The sequence below is a fragment of the Halictus rubicundus genome, chromosome 13 (assembly GCF_050948215.1).
Source record: "Halictus rubicundus isolate RS-2024b chromosome 13, iyHalRubi1_principal, whole genome shotgun sequence".
Taxonomy (NCBI): domain Eukaryota; kingdom Metazoa; phylum Arthropoda; class Insecta; order Hymenoptera; family Halictidae; genus Halictus; species Halictus rubicundus.
In genome coordinates this window covers 2204492-2218980 of record NC_135161.1, presented here as the reverse complement: position 1 = coordinate 2218980, position 14489 = coordinate 2204492, and the positions used below count along the sequence as shown (strand labels likewise).

The 14489-nt window shown below is 48.2% G+C and overlaps 1 protein-coding gene across 1 annotated transcript in view; it reads right to left on the bottom strand.

Annotated features, from left to right (window-relative positions):
* Nucleotides 1-13966, bottom strand: part of LOC143360382 (uncharacterized) — a 33183-nt gene extending 19217 nt beyond the window's left edge. The window contains exon 1 of the mRNA XM_076799176.1: nucleotides 13889-13966. The gene's annotated coding sequence lies outside the window, so the exon portion shown is untranslated. The remainder of the gene's footprint in view (nucleotides 1-13888) is intronic.
* Between the last annotated feature and the right edge of the window lie 523 nt (nucleotides 13967-14489).

Below are 14489 nucleotides of genomic sequence, written 5' to 3'. Positions count from 1 at the left end.
TTCGTGTTCGCGTACATCGATGACATTCTCATCGCATCCTCGAGCCGCGAGGAGCATGAAAGTCATCTCCGCACCGTTCTGCGCCGTTTACAAGATTATCAGCTACGCCTAAACTTGCCCAAATGCAAATTTGGCAAGTTTGAACTCGAATTCTTAGGCCACATAATAGACAGAAACGGGTCGTCGCCTGTTCCCTCCAAGATTCAAGCCATCCGGGATTTTCCGAAACCGAAGACAGTATCCGACCTTCGTCGTTTCTTAGGCATGGCAAACTACTACCAACGTAGTGTCCGCCACGCCGCGTACGTGCAGGCACCCTTGCACGCTTACCTCAAAGACTCAAAGAAAAATGATCGACGCGGAATTTCGTGGACTCCCGAAGCCGAGGAAGCGGCTCGTTCGAACGAGTCAAATCTGACCTCGCTAACGCGACCTTGTTGAACCATCCTGCTCCCGACGCCGTTACACGTCTCGTAACCGACGCGTCGGACACCGGAATAGGCGCGTCCTTGGAACAGATAATCCAAGGAATGTGGAAACCACTCGCTTTCTTCTCACGTAAACTTACCCCGCCGCAACGTAATTCTAGCGCGTACGATCGCGAATTGACGGCAGTTTACGAGTCCCTTAAATACTTTCGACACTTCCTTGAAGGTCGAAACTTCGTGATCGCGATCGATCACAAACCATTAGTCTACGCCTTCCGGCAGCGCGCCGACAAAGCATCGCCTAGTCAGCTGCGACAACTGTCATACATTTCGCAGTTTACAACGCAAATCGAGCATGTGCCCGGCACCGCGAACATAGTAGCCGATTCGCTATCTCGCGTAGACACCCTACAGCGAAGCTCCAGGAATCCGACGAGGAGTTGAGAAACTTGCGAAACTCGTCCGACCACTCGTTGTGGCTGCGGCAAATTCGTTGGGGCCCGTCGCACATAGCGATAGTTTGCGATCTACAAATTCCATAATCCCGCGCATCCAGGTGCCAAGGTCACGGATCGCGTGATCCGGAAGAGATACGTTTGGCCTGAGATGCACCGCGACATCGCGAAGTGGTCGCGTGATTGCCTAGACTGTTAGTAGTCGAAAGTCACGCGCCACAATCACGTCAAGCCCACGGAATTCGTAGCTCCCGACGAGCGTCTTAGTCACGTCCACATGGACATCGTCGGTCCGTTGCCGATGTCAGAGGGATATCGATATTGTTTAACAATGATCGACCGTTTTTCAAGATGGCTCGAAGCGGTGCCCCGAAAACTCTCACTACCGATCAGGGCAGCCAGTTCGAGTCACAGCTGTTTACCGCGCTCTTCAACCTCGCTGGTTGCCAACGTATACGTACAACCGCATTCCATCCGGTTTTTTTTTATCGTGAGGAAATGTTTTATACATACCCCGACTCCCTGGGGGAAGCCGGGGTTATGTGGGACTCTCCCCGGAGGGCGGAAACCCGGAGACTACCCACTAAAACCTCACGCCCACCTAAGCTACACGGGAGGTGCCTGGATCACGCGAGTACTCAACAGGACACCTCCCAGCTATCATCATGCCCCGGGGGAGGGGTTAACCTCCCCCACTGCCTACGCTATAAGACCCCGGGCGGAGGGACCCGCCCGGTGTCCCCATCCCTGGAACCTTCGGATTGGGTTTCCCGAGCCCCAGCTCGGTCCACCCACAGCTCCCGGAGTCTTCGTGCCCCGCTCGGAGCCGGTATCCCGAAGGAACCAGCCCCGGCCGAGGCAAGAAGACGCCGCCACCGGGAGGAAGGGCCGTCGCAGGCGCGATCCGGCACGCCCCGACCCTTCCTTTCCCCAAACCCCCCACGGATCCCCCTCCCCAATCGGGGATGGACGGACCGGCACCCCCCTACATCGGGAAAATAACCCGGGGGTGTCGGCCTATCACGGGGGGAGCTATGCTCCCCCCGGGGGCCCGGGTCAGCTCACGCCCCGGGCCCCCAAGTTCGCCGCCCCCAATGGTGGGGGCATAACAGGGCGCGGGGAAACTCCCCGCGCCAGACCCACTCCGCCCCCACCACCTGGGGCACACGTTGGCGCGGGGGAGACCCCCGCGCCATCCCTGCCCTCTCCGCCCCCCTCCTGGGGGGCACACGTCGGCGCGGGGGTCGTCCCCGCGCCCACACCCTCCTCGCGGAGCCCGGGTCCCGTTCCCGGGCCCGCTCGGCGGCCTCCTTCTGGGTCATTACGACCTCACAGAAGGAGGCCACCGCCTTCCACGACCCCACGCTGCCGACCATGTGGTCGACCACGGTCGACAGCGCGAGGTCCCACCCTCCCACTACGGCTCGCAGGACACGGCGCGGCCCGGCCCAAGCAGGGCACTCCTCCAGGGTATGCCGCGCCGTGTCCACATCTTCGCCGCAGTGGTGGCACTGCGCAGTCGGCTCCCGCCCCATTCTGTGCAGGTACTCTCCGAAGCAACCGTGGCCGGAGAGCACCTGCGTGAGGCGGAAGGTCAACCTTCCCCGCCTCCTGCACCATATATAAAATATGGGTAGGAGGGCCCGGACAATCGGACGTGTGGAGGGCGTTAACAGCGCCCTCCACTCCGAAAGACTTTCCGTCCGAGGTCCACCCTAACCCTAACCCTAACCCTAACCCTAACCACAAAAATAAAAATTCAGATCCAAATTTAACAGGTTGCAAGTCATATTTAACCATATATTTCACAATATAATATCACCATATGTAGACTTCGAAAAGCAATGATTATAAAATTTACGGCGTCCAAACGCCATGAATCCAACCGCTACGGCGTCCAAACGGCACGAGTCGAATCGGGACGGCGTCCAAAAGGAACGCGTCCAATCCGGACAGTCCAATCGGGACGTGTCCAATCGGTCGGAGTCCAAGTGGGACACCCCCTGGTTGAGCGATGGCACCAATGCCTAAAGTCTGCGATCATGTGTCACGCGAATGCGTCATGGACACGCGTCCACCCGACCGTCCTGCTCGGACATCGTAACAACGTTATGGACACCGGTTCATCGCCGGCCGAATATTTGTACGGTGCCACGCTCCGGATACCCGGGGAGTTCGTCCTCCCCGACGACGGCCCTGCGGATCCGCGTATATTCCTCGAAGAATTTCGCGAGCATATGCGCGCGGTCAAACCAGCCCCGGTCGCTCACCGCTACAAAAAGCGCGCGTTCCTTTTCGAAGACATGTACACGTGCACGCACGTATTTCTACGCGTCGGCGTCAACAAAAGAGTGCACGAGCGATCGTACATCGGTCCACATAAAATACTAAGCCGACCAAACGACCGCGTTTTCGAAATATAAGATAACGGCAAGCCTCGATCTGTATCCGTTGAAAATATTAAACCCCCGTACTTCGCTCGCGATGATCTCGCGACCGCGTCCGCCGAGCCGCCCCCATCTAACAGCGGTAACGTGTTACGGACTTACACGCGTATTAAGAAAGTGTCGTTCGGCCCACCGAGCAACTGTAAATAATGTACGAACCGAGTAGATTTAAGCACGTAGCTCTAAGAAATCGATGTATCTGTAGTGTAGCGGCGTACCTATTGTATTCTAATCTTAAGAAGAAATATGTATCGTGCGTTGCTTGTACACACTCGGGGGGGGGGGGGGGGGGGGGAGTGTGTAGGGAGTTTGTCCCGCGCACGCGCCGGTCCCCTAGGCCGTCCCTAGGGGAATCGCCAACACGCCGTTGGCAACACTACATCCTCATCGTTGAGGAAGAGGGCGATAAGTGGGGAACACTCTCCCCACTTGCAAGACACTTCGTGCTCAGTCTTCGAACAGTCCAGACGTACCTTGTGTTCGCGCCTGTTCTAAAGTCGTTGACGACCACACATGTGGCCGCCATTTTCAATAAAGTTCAATCTCTAGTTTTGTTACTGTGCGTAAGCCTTTGTTTCACCACGTGTTTCCGATCCTGATCACTGATGCTCTGGCATTCGAGTTTGGTAACGGTCTCGGAGCAAAACCGCTACAGGTACCACTTATTCCGTGGTAGGATCCCCCGTTAGTCCGGTGCGGGGAGGCGGGGGTTCCTTGCTGGAAATCTCCGGCGGGATCGTTGGCTAAAGACAACGCGAATGAACGACACGGTTAATGCTATAGTAGTCTTAAACGCTATTCTTAATGCTAACTAATCCTAAACGGCGGGAACGCGGAGCGACGCAAAGTCGCGAACGGCGGAGCGACGCTAAGTCGCGAGCGATCGGAAGTGATCCGGGATTCCGGTTCTGCGGATGGAAAGGCAGGAACCACCGCGGCTCAGCGTGATTCCTTAGTGAACTGTGCTCCTACGTTTGCTCAGCTCGCGGGGTCGCGATTCGGCCTCGTATCCGGACCGGCGGGACGCCTAGCTCGTCGCCCTCGGGCAGATCGCGGTATGGTTCGCTCGCTCACGGATGTACCCACAGGACGAGCTCCGAACGCGGCTGCGTCTAGACGAGGACTAAACGTGCGTAGCGCGAGGCACGGTGACGGGTCGGTGGACGGAGATCGCAGGAAGTCGGGAATCGGAGTCGGAGCGCGGGAAGAGAGAGAGAGAGGGCCGGAGGCGCGGTGCGTAGCCGTGCTCGGAAGCAATGCTCTCGCACGACTACTGGCTTCGCTCGCACGCGGACGTAACCCGTAGTACGCGTTACACCAATACCAGCGTACCCGCACGCAATCACGGACGTAACCCGTAGAGAGCGCGCTTGCACGCGGCTGCGAGTGGTCTGGAGCTCGGAGAAGAACCTCCGAGAGCTGCTCCAAGCCAACTCCGGTTCTGGCTCGATTCGGCCCGGTATTTCTTGGCGAGCGCGGACCACAAAGAGCGTCTCGCTTCGCGAAACGTTCCCGAGGTGTCGGCGCTCGCGGATTGGTTCGCATAAGGGGCTGAACGCGGAATGGCTCGCGCTTGGGACACGAACGCGAGCTCGCGACGGAACGCAAAAATCGCTTTTTCGTCGCAATATTTTGTGATAATCAGTCTTGTAACGAAATGACCTTTGGGCAATAATATCGGATGTCGAGCATTATAGGGCAATTCTGATCTAGACAATCGCCCATCGACCCTCAATATACCCTCTTTATCTATATATAAATGGATTCAAGAGAGCAAGGTTTCTGGTTACTGGTTTGTTCTTTTCCAGGGCATGGAACTCCGACAAGTATTCTTGTCTTTGAATTATTTTAACGATTAACTATTTTGCTCTGTGAAGTTCTAATGTCGACAGCGTGCCTTTATTGTTTTCTTTGCGTGAACTGTTGTGTCGAAACCGTAAAATGTACGCTAAAACGCGTTTTAACCTTGAAAATGATGAAAACCTTTCCAAAATGTCTGGTTCGACAGTGCGCGTGGTCAATATTACAGAAGGCCGAACCTCAGGTATTGTCATCGGCTCTAAACCAGAAACGGGCCAATTGTCTTCCTTATAATTTACCCAAGATGGACCGTGAAACCAAAATGCGTTATCGATCAATTCGTTTGTGCTTAAGCCGCGTGATAATAAATCTGCAAGGTTTTCTGCTGACGAAACATGTCTCCATTCGTAGCTTAGTAGTTTAGCTGTTAGTAGTTGCGTTTTTACGTTGTTTTCCGTATCGATTGTTCGTATGTAGATACAAGCCCCGTAAGCTTGTTCACTTGCGTCACAAAAACCATGTAATTGCATCGTCCCGTGATTCTTTAGTGTCACTTGCCTGGGAATTCTTACATTTTTCAATTGTTTCAGCTCCTTGCAAAATGTACGCCAAATTGTAAAAATACTAGCCGGAACCGATTCATCCCAATTTAACTGCAACTTCCACAGATCCTGCATCAATACCTTTGCGCGTATGATCACTAGCGCAATTAGTCCTAACGGATCAAATAATGCCGCGATTTGTGATAGCATGGTGCGTTTTGTGACCTGATCTTCTTGTGAAAATTCGTTCACACTATATGTAATCTCGTCGCGTTTAGCGTCCCAATGTATTCCTAGCGTTTTGATTGTTTGTTCTAAGTCTAATAGTACGTGCGTCGTGTCTGTGTTATTGTCTAAGCCTTATTTTTCGTGAGGAAATGCTTTTCGCATACCCCGGCTCCCTGGGGGAAGCCAGGATGATGTGGGACTATCTCGAGGGAGGGTACCCCTGGGGACTAGCCACTAAAACCTCACGCCCACCTAAGCTACAGGGGGAGGTGTATGGATCACGCGAGAATTCAACAGGACACCTCTCAGCTAACATCATACCCCGGGGGAGGGGGTTAGCCTCCCCCATTGCATACGCTACAAAACCCCGGGCGGAGGGACCCGCCCGGTGTCCCCATCCCTGGAGCCGTCGGATTGGGCTTCCCGAGCCCCAGCTCGGTCGACCCACAGCTCCCGGAGTCTTCGTGCCCCGCTCGGGGCCGGTGTCCCGAAGGAACACCACCACCGGAACTCACCGACCCTCCCTTACCCAAAACCCCCCACGAATCCCCCTCCCCTGGGGGAGGGACGGACCGACACCCCCCCCCCCCCACACTGGGAAATTAACCCGGGGGGTGTCGTCCTATCACGGGGGGAGCTATGCTCCCCCCTAGGGGCCCGGGTCAGCTTGCACCGCGGGTTCCCAAATCCACCGCCCCCATTGGTGGGGGCACATCAGGGCGCGGGGGAGACTCCCGCGCACTCCCTTCCCTCGCGGTGCCCCTCGTGGGGGGCACACGTCGGTGCGGGGGTCGTCCCCGCGCCCAAACTCTCTTGGCAGAGCCCGGGTCCCTTTCCCGGGCTCACTCGGCGGCCTCCTTCTGGGACATCAGGTCCTCGCAGAAGGAGGCCACCGCCATCCACGACCTCTCGCTGCCGACCATGTGGTCGACCACGGCCGCCAACGAGAGGTCCCACTCTGCCACCGCGGCTCTAAGGACACGGCACGGCTCTGCCCAAGCAGGGCATTCCTCCAAGGTATGCCGCGCCGTGTCCACATCTTCGCCGCAGTGGTGGCACTGCGTGGCCCGGCTCCCGACCTCCGCTTCGCCCGAGGGCGAGGAGCCCCCGCGTTTCGCGTGGCACCCTTCCGGTGCCTGGCGCCCGAGCAGTAGGCTCTCTTTTCGGTTTTGGCCTTGAAGGACGCGTTAGTACCGGGAGGACCGCGTACTCACGGCCGTACACGGCCCGGCCTCTGTGCCTGTAAATTCTCGGAGTTGGCCCCGTTTCCGCCTCCCTTCGCGGCGAGAAGGGCCAACGTTACAGTATATGTGGTATATAGTTTATAATAAGTGTTTATTTAAAATATAAAAAAAGGTGTTGAATATATATTTTCGATGTCGGAAACAATTAGATATTTCAACTCTCAAGCATCGCTCACGTCCTTCATTCTCCGCAGTCAACGCAAATCTGTCCGTTCTCCCCAAAAATGTCCTTTTCTAATCCGCACTCACACACCCGCTCTCATCCCCAAATCCTGTGTGTGTCCCTCGAAAAAATCCCAGCCTACACTTGGGCCTGGTTTTCGTCAGGGACACTTTCTCTCTTATGGCCCTCTTCCCTTGGGCCTGGCCTTCGTCAGGGACACTTTCCCTTCTGTGGCCCTCTTCCCTTGGGTCTCGCTTTAGTCGGGCCTCGATGTTTTATGGCCCTCTTCCTTTGGGTCTGGCTTTTATTGGGCCTCGATGTTTTACGGCCCTCTTCCTGCCATTGAAAACCCAACGACATCCTGCCTAACAAAGAGAGGCCACGACCTTCGGGTCACCGATTCCGTTGAAACTTTGCACACTTATAGATCTCGTTCTAGTGGTCACGAATATATACCATTATAGGGGCAGATACCAAGTAGTTTTCGAGATATTGACGATTAAAGTTTCATTATTTCCTATGTGTTGCGGACGAAATGCCGTTTATGTTTATAGTGTGTTAAGGATCCGCAGTTTGTTATTACATGTATTCGGAAGTGGTGTGAAACATGATTTGCGTATTCTGTTGTATTCTGGCGTGTTCGGCTATTCTGGTGTATTCTGGTATATTCTCTTGTATTGGCGTTAGTTATAAGAAATGCGTTGTATGGCTCATGTGAATGATGATTGTAAAAGGGTGCGTGCAGAGAGAGAGAGAGAGAGAGAGAGAGAGAGAGAGAGAGAGAGAAAGAGAGAGAGAGAGAGACAGATCGAAACCGTTGTGTTCACCGGTCTCCTGAAAAGGGGATTCTCGCCAGCATCGCGTAACATGTGTTCGACATTCGAAAGGTCGGAAAGAACAAAAGGCCGCGTGGTAAGATCGCTGACACCAGCGATCTAGGCCCGTTTATGACCCAAGGAGGAGGATGTGACCACCCTTCTGCGAATTGGGGCAACGTGCACGGTCAGACCCAAAGGGTCGACCGGGGCCGGTAGGCCTGCGAGCCGGCGGGGAGCGGTACGCGCCAAAGTGAACATAACGGTGGATCGAGAGGAATTTTGGCCTGTACCATTTCACCCGTGTTCGGAGCGACGTGCGGTTTCCTACCCTGTGTTGAGAAACTAATACTATGTAATACCGTATTTTTTCTATTCTATAACAAGAGTCGGTGTGGCGCAACGGTAGCGTGCCAAGTTTTCAGCCGGACGACCAGGGTTCAAATCCTGTCGACTGTAACGCGTTTTTTTTTAACTTCATTATGTTTTATCATTGCATATTTATATTGTTAATTTCAATCAAAAATGCAGTTCGGAACTTCGTTGGTTGCATTATCATCCCCAATATAAACAATCAATAAACACTGATATCGGAGACGCTCTTGGGATCGAGGAAAGTCTTGAGAACGCAACACAGTTTGAAAACGGTGGGTCACATTACTTACCATTCGTACTCGCAGTGATAAAGTTTGAATTTTCCTCTAATGATTAGTTTTAAATTCTTTTTCTTCAATGCATATAATGATAAGTACTGGTTTCATTTTGATAAAATATAGCAGGCCGCCGAAAATGATCGGAAAGCAGTAAAATATATCACCTCACAATTCCATTTAAAATATATAATCAACACGGATCAGGATAGGTTGTCAGTATCAATCAACGTTCGAAAGGGCAATAACATATAAGGGAGAAAAGACCGCACTTGTTCAAGAAAAGGTAGATGAACTTATGTCACATCACACAAACGTAATAGTAACTGGTTCGAAATCCGGAAAGTTAACACAAGATATTTATAAAGACTTCTTAAAATTTAATATATATATTTAATATATAAATTACTATTACTATTTAATTATCATTTAATATATGATATAATAATAGTAAATAATCCTGTAAATTAATATAAAACATAATGAAATTTAAAAAAATGCGTTAGTTGGCAGGATTTGAACCCTGGTCGTCCGGTTGAAAACTTGGCACGCTACCGTCGCGCCACACCGACTCTTGTAGCCTAGATAAAATACAGCATTACATAGGCAATAATGATACTTTAATCGTCAATATCTCGAAAACTATTGGGTATCTGCCCCTATAATGGTATATATTCATGAACAGGAGAACGAGATCTATAAGTGTGCAAAGTTTCAACCGAATCGGTGACCCGAAGGTCGTGGCCTCTGCTTGTAAATCTACGATACTACATATATGTACATAATATACAATATAGTAGTATTCATTTATTGTTCCCCTCAGGGTTACAATCCCTTTACATCATATCTCCTTTAACTCGCACAATCGCGTACCACTAATGACATCGCTAGAGAGAGAGAGAGCTACTGTCGCTTTTCATATAATAATTATAATAACATAATAAAAATAAAATAATAACAATATATCCAAATCAAATAAAATAAAACAAATCAAATCCACCATAACGCTCGCCATCACGCTCGCCATAAATACAATATAGTAAACAAAATAAAATACATTTCTATATTACACATAATATACAATATATCGTCCTAGACTCTTTCAGCACTTTCTCGCTAACAACACTTCTCCCCCACTTTCTCCACAATATAGATACAGTACTGGTTTTGGTCGCGCATGCGCGAAAAAAAAACCGTCCATTATCCCATCACTGATTGGAGGGTTGTTCCTCTCTGCTAGCAGTGCTGAGATATCGACCAAGATTTCTCGCACATGCGCGTCCAAAATAGTAATGTATCTACAGTGTGTCCCACGAACTCTGTCCACTTGAATATCTTGGTTATTTCAAACAATACGAGAAAATGTTACTTACAGAAGTTGTAGGGTTGTAGGGTTTGTAAGCATTGAGCGTATTTGCCCTAAAACTTACCGTTGCTGAGATATTTGACTGTTTTCATCCTATTACTTTCATTATGGAACGTATTCAAGGATATGAACACGTCAACTGTAAACATTGGTAGGCTTTCGACGTCTCTCAGTGTCAGTCAGTTTCTCAGTTAGTGAACATAAGATAGTCAATATGAAATTTTCATTCGAAGAACAATTAGAGATGCTTCTAGTTTATGAAGAAAGTAAGGGAAACGTAATTGTGGCCCGAAATTTGTACGGTGAGAGATATCCAAACCGCATATGCCCTTCACACTCGATTTTTGAAAGATTGTGTAAAAAATTAAAAGAAACTGAAAATCTCTGGCTGTTCGTAAGATGAATCGTGAAAAGCCTGTATGTAGTGATGAAGATGATGAAATTAATGTTGTTGCGATAGTACATTATAATCTTCATATCAGTGTACGTCAGATTCAGCGCGAATCTGAAGTCAGCAAAAGTAGTGCATCACGAATTCTCACTCATCACAAATATCATCCGTATCACATTAGCCTTCACCAGAAATTACATGACATGGATTATGTAAACCGTGTTAGATTTTGTGGATGGGCTCAAGAGCAGCTACAAATCAATCCACTTTTTTTCTCTTGAATACTATTTACCGATGAGGATACTTTTCCCAGCACTGGGCGTGTTAATGTACATAACACGCATTATTGGTCAGTACAAAATCCTCACTGACTACGAGAAATTGATCATCAAAGATGTTGGTCATAGGGCAATAAATAATTGAGCCTTATTTCATTGACGACACTTTTACTGGTGAAAAATATGATACGTTCTTAAGAAATACATTGCCAAATTTATTAGAAAACGTGCCATTAAGAGATAACTAGATTTTTTCTTGTGGGGAACATTGAAAAATATTGTGTATCGAGATGCTCCGGAAGGTATGAAGCAACGAATTATCGCAGCGTGTGCTACAATAGTCGCTCCAATAATAACACGTGTAAGAGACGCAACAGTTCAAAGGCTACAACGTTGCATCGCTGCAGATGACCGACATTTCGAACATTCTTCATGAGAAGTCAAATATCTCAGCAACGGTAGCTTTTAGGACAAATACACTTTAGTACTTTTATACTCACAATACGCAATCTATCAAAAATCGGGCATAAAAAATTGGACATTCTATTTAAAAAAACAAAGTGACCTCTATATCTTCTGTACGCCTCCACCTGCAAGAATATCATTTATACCATATTATGTAGTTTCTTAAACCCTACAACTTCTGTACGTAACATTTTCTCGTATTGTTTGAAATAACCAAGATATTCAAGTGGACAGAGTTCGTGGGACACACTGTATATTATGATGATAGCATATTATGATGAAGGTAGCGGAGTCAAAGACATTATGGGGCGGAGCCCTAGGTCCAGTTTTAAATCTAACAATATTAATTGTACCAATTTTGAAATAGATTCGCGACATCTCGAATTGCATAATGCACAAAATTTGTATAAAGAAAGCACATGTGATAGTAATTAGCCGAATGTGAAAAGACCGAGACAAATGTGCAATATTTTGTTTTGTTTTATATATGTGGCGCCTCAGCGACGCGTCTGTGGGGAGGATGGCTGCACTCAGACGCATGCCCCGTATAGCATGCGCTAGTGCGCCTGCGTTAATCGCGCGTTCCCGGCGAGGAGCGCCTCGCCGGCGATTCGCTCTTCTCGTTACAACCGTCGTAGTATTTAGACGTGTTTCGCTTTGTATCTCTTGACTCTGCGGCGTATTGCCGCTGGACCGTGCCGGGTTGTAAATATAATATCGCGACTCGTTAATGAGTATCGCGAGCTCCTGCGAGTGATCTGGAATAGAGCTCGTTATCTCGGTCGTTACCCGACGTGTTGGTTGTTCTCGAGGAGTGGGCCTCGTGTTCCTAACCTACTTCCTACTCGCCGCGGCCACGTGGCGCGTCCATCTTGGACAAAGTAATTTCGTGCGTTCTCATCCGAGAACGTGTGGCTTCTGGCCACTGGTGACCCCGATATCTCGCTTGGTGCGAGGTTTCCGTTCTCAATCCGACATTTCCGTGGAGGACCATTGGTACGCATACCAACTCCCACATCGGTGTGTTGGTGCACGAGACGTTTAATTCCCACACGTCATTTCTCCCGCGTGCCATTCTGGCGCTTCGAGCGCCTCGAGAAGGAGGAAGCAAATCTCGCAGCCGCGGTCGCTCTATTCCATTGGTTGCACTAAAGGATGCACCCTAATTGCGGCCTCTGCGGCCGTACTTTTCCATTGGTTGCAATTGCGGATGCAACCTAATTGCAGCTGTATCTGAACACAACTTTATTTTCACCCGTTTAACGAATTCGGATTTGTGTAACGGTTCGATGACGAATGGACAACTGAACTGAAAGTTCGCTCGCGCGCTTTACATACTGTTCCCCTACTCTTATCAACTAAACTGAGATTCGTGGAAAAGGCTAAAGCTGCCGCTTTGTACTGTTTATTTTAAACCGTCGTGCCAGGTATACAAATTCTGGGCTCATCCTTGCATGCCACATGCGCAATGACTTTCACCAGACGGTTAATCGCTTTAATTTACAATCATATTTCCTTTTACCCGAACCTCGCGACCCTTTGTAGCCTGGCGGCCCCGGATCCACCTTTCGGTTTTTCCGTGCTCGCTAGAACCCTACAGGTGAGAAAGTTCTCCAAATTGAGGTGTTTTTTGCGGCCTAAGATAGACACATTGTGACTATCTTTACACGCTATTGGCTTGAGATGCAACAAACGATATCGCGTAGTCGCCAAAGTCAACGAGATTCGGGTGTTTACTCTTTGTGGTATACACAATTTTCGTATCAAATGACTAGCAGTAGCCATCCTCCACTAATCTCTTACAATATTTCACATCTCATTCCGTGTCAATTTCGCATACATGAATTCTGCAGTTAGAAACAAAAATACGCATTTCTATCTGTAACAGCGGCCTTCTTGCTTTCCCCTTCTCTTTTCTTTGTTGATATTGCCGAGGGAATTTAAAACATAAGCAATTAATTTACCTTTCCATTTTTATTATTTTTCGTTTTTCATCATTCATTCTTTCTGTACATACCTCGCGAGTATCACGTCCATTTCTCTTTACGTTAATGTTTATCAATAAACCTATTAAAACGTAATTTTACTAGTTTATTAATTTAACTGTCGATTCCGCTTAATTAACGAACACGCGGACTTTAAATATATTTTATTTATTTTGGTTTTATTATCATACATAAGGAACCGAATTTTATTTATTATGTTTTTATTGTTTAAGAAAAGAAAGTCAAATGTTCAAGGTTTTGTTTCGTTTTATATATTTTTTTAAATTTCAGTATTCGATAATTATAAGTTTATGTATTAACGTAAGTTTTGTTTTAGTTATTAATTATTTTGTGACCGGTTTAAAAAATTCAATTAATTATATAAATTTTTTAAACAATATAATGTAATTTTTGTTTTGTGAATACTGGTAAGGTTTTGGCAGTTTTCCTTACCCTAGCATCAAAAGGTTAGTATTATGTATGTTACATAGTTATTTTAGCAATCTTTCTTTCCCCATCCTCAAAATAAAGAATAAGTTTGAATTATATTACACATATACACACAATTATTATGTATATGTATATACCCAATCATAGATTTGAGACATTTTTTCACCGCCCGGCATCATACAATTATGTCTGTTGAGACTTTTGGGTGTAAGCCGTGTCCTAAAGGAAGAAATTTCCCAACGTTTCGCAAGCACTGCAGGGGGGGGGGGGTCATCATCATGGTGAAATTTTGTTTTTGGGACCTACATCAGGGGGTCAGAAGACACACTGATACTAATGTGTGCCTCCAATGACATTCGGTAACATTTTGCCCTAACATCTTCCTAGCTGACATATGTTATTTCAGTGCTCAAAGTATCGCATTTAATCATTTCTAGTGCTGCAGATGACAAATATAAAGGGAGGAAATCCACAAAACCTTCTTCTTGCACTTCTTGCGCTCCTTGCCTATCGGTCTGCGTATTTTATCTGTCAGTCTCTCTGTCTCCGATTACAAGTTCGCGACTGTCCATTGTATGTTGAACACGCTCATAAAATAAACGGACTATCCTATTAACTAAACTGACTCAGTTTTTGTGGTAACACAACCACACCATTGAAAACCTGACGACCTCTTTCCTGTGTACCACAAACTTTGCTCTTGGAACAAGGTTGATGAGACATATGGCCTCTGTGATGAAGAATAAAGGCTCGAGCTGGTGCATCAGCAATAAAACATCTTA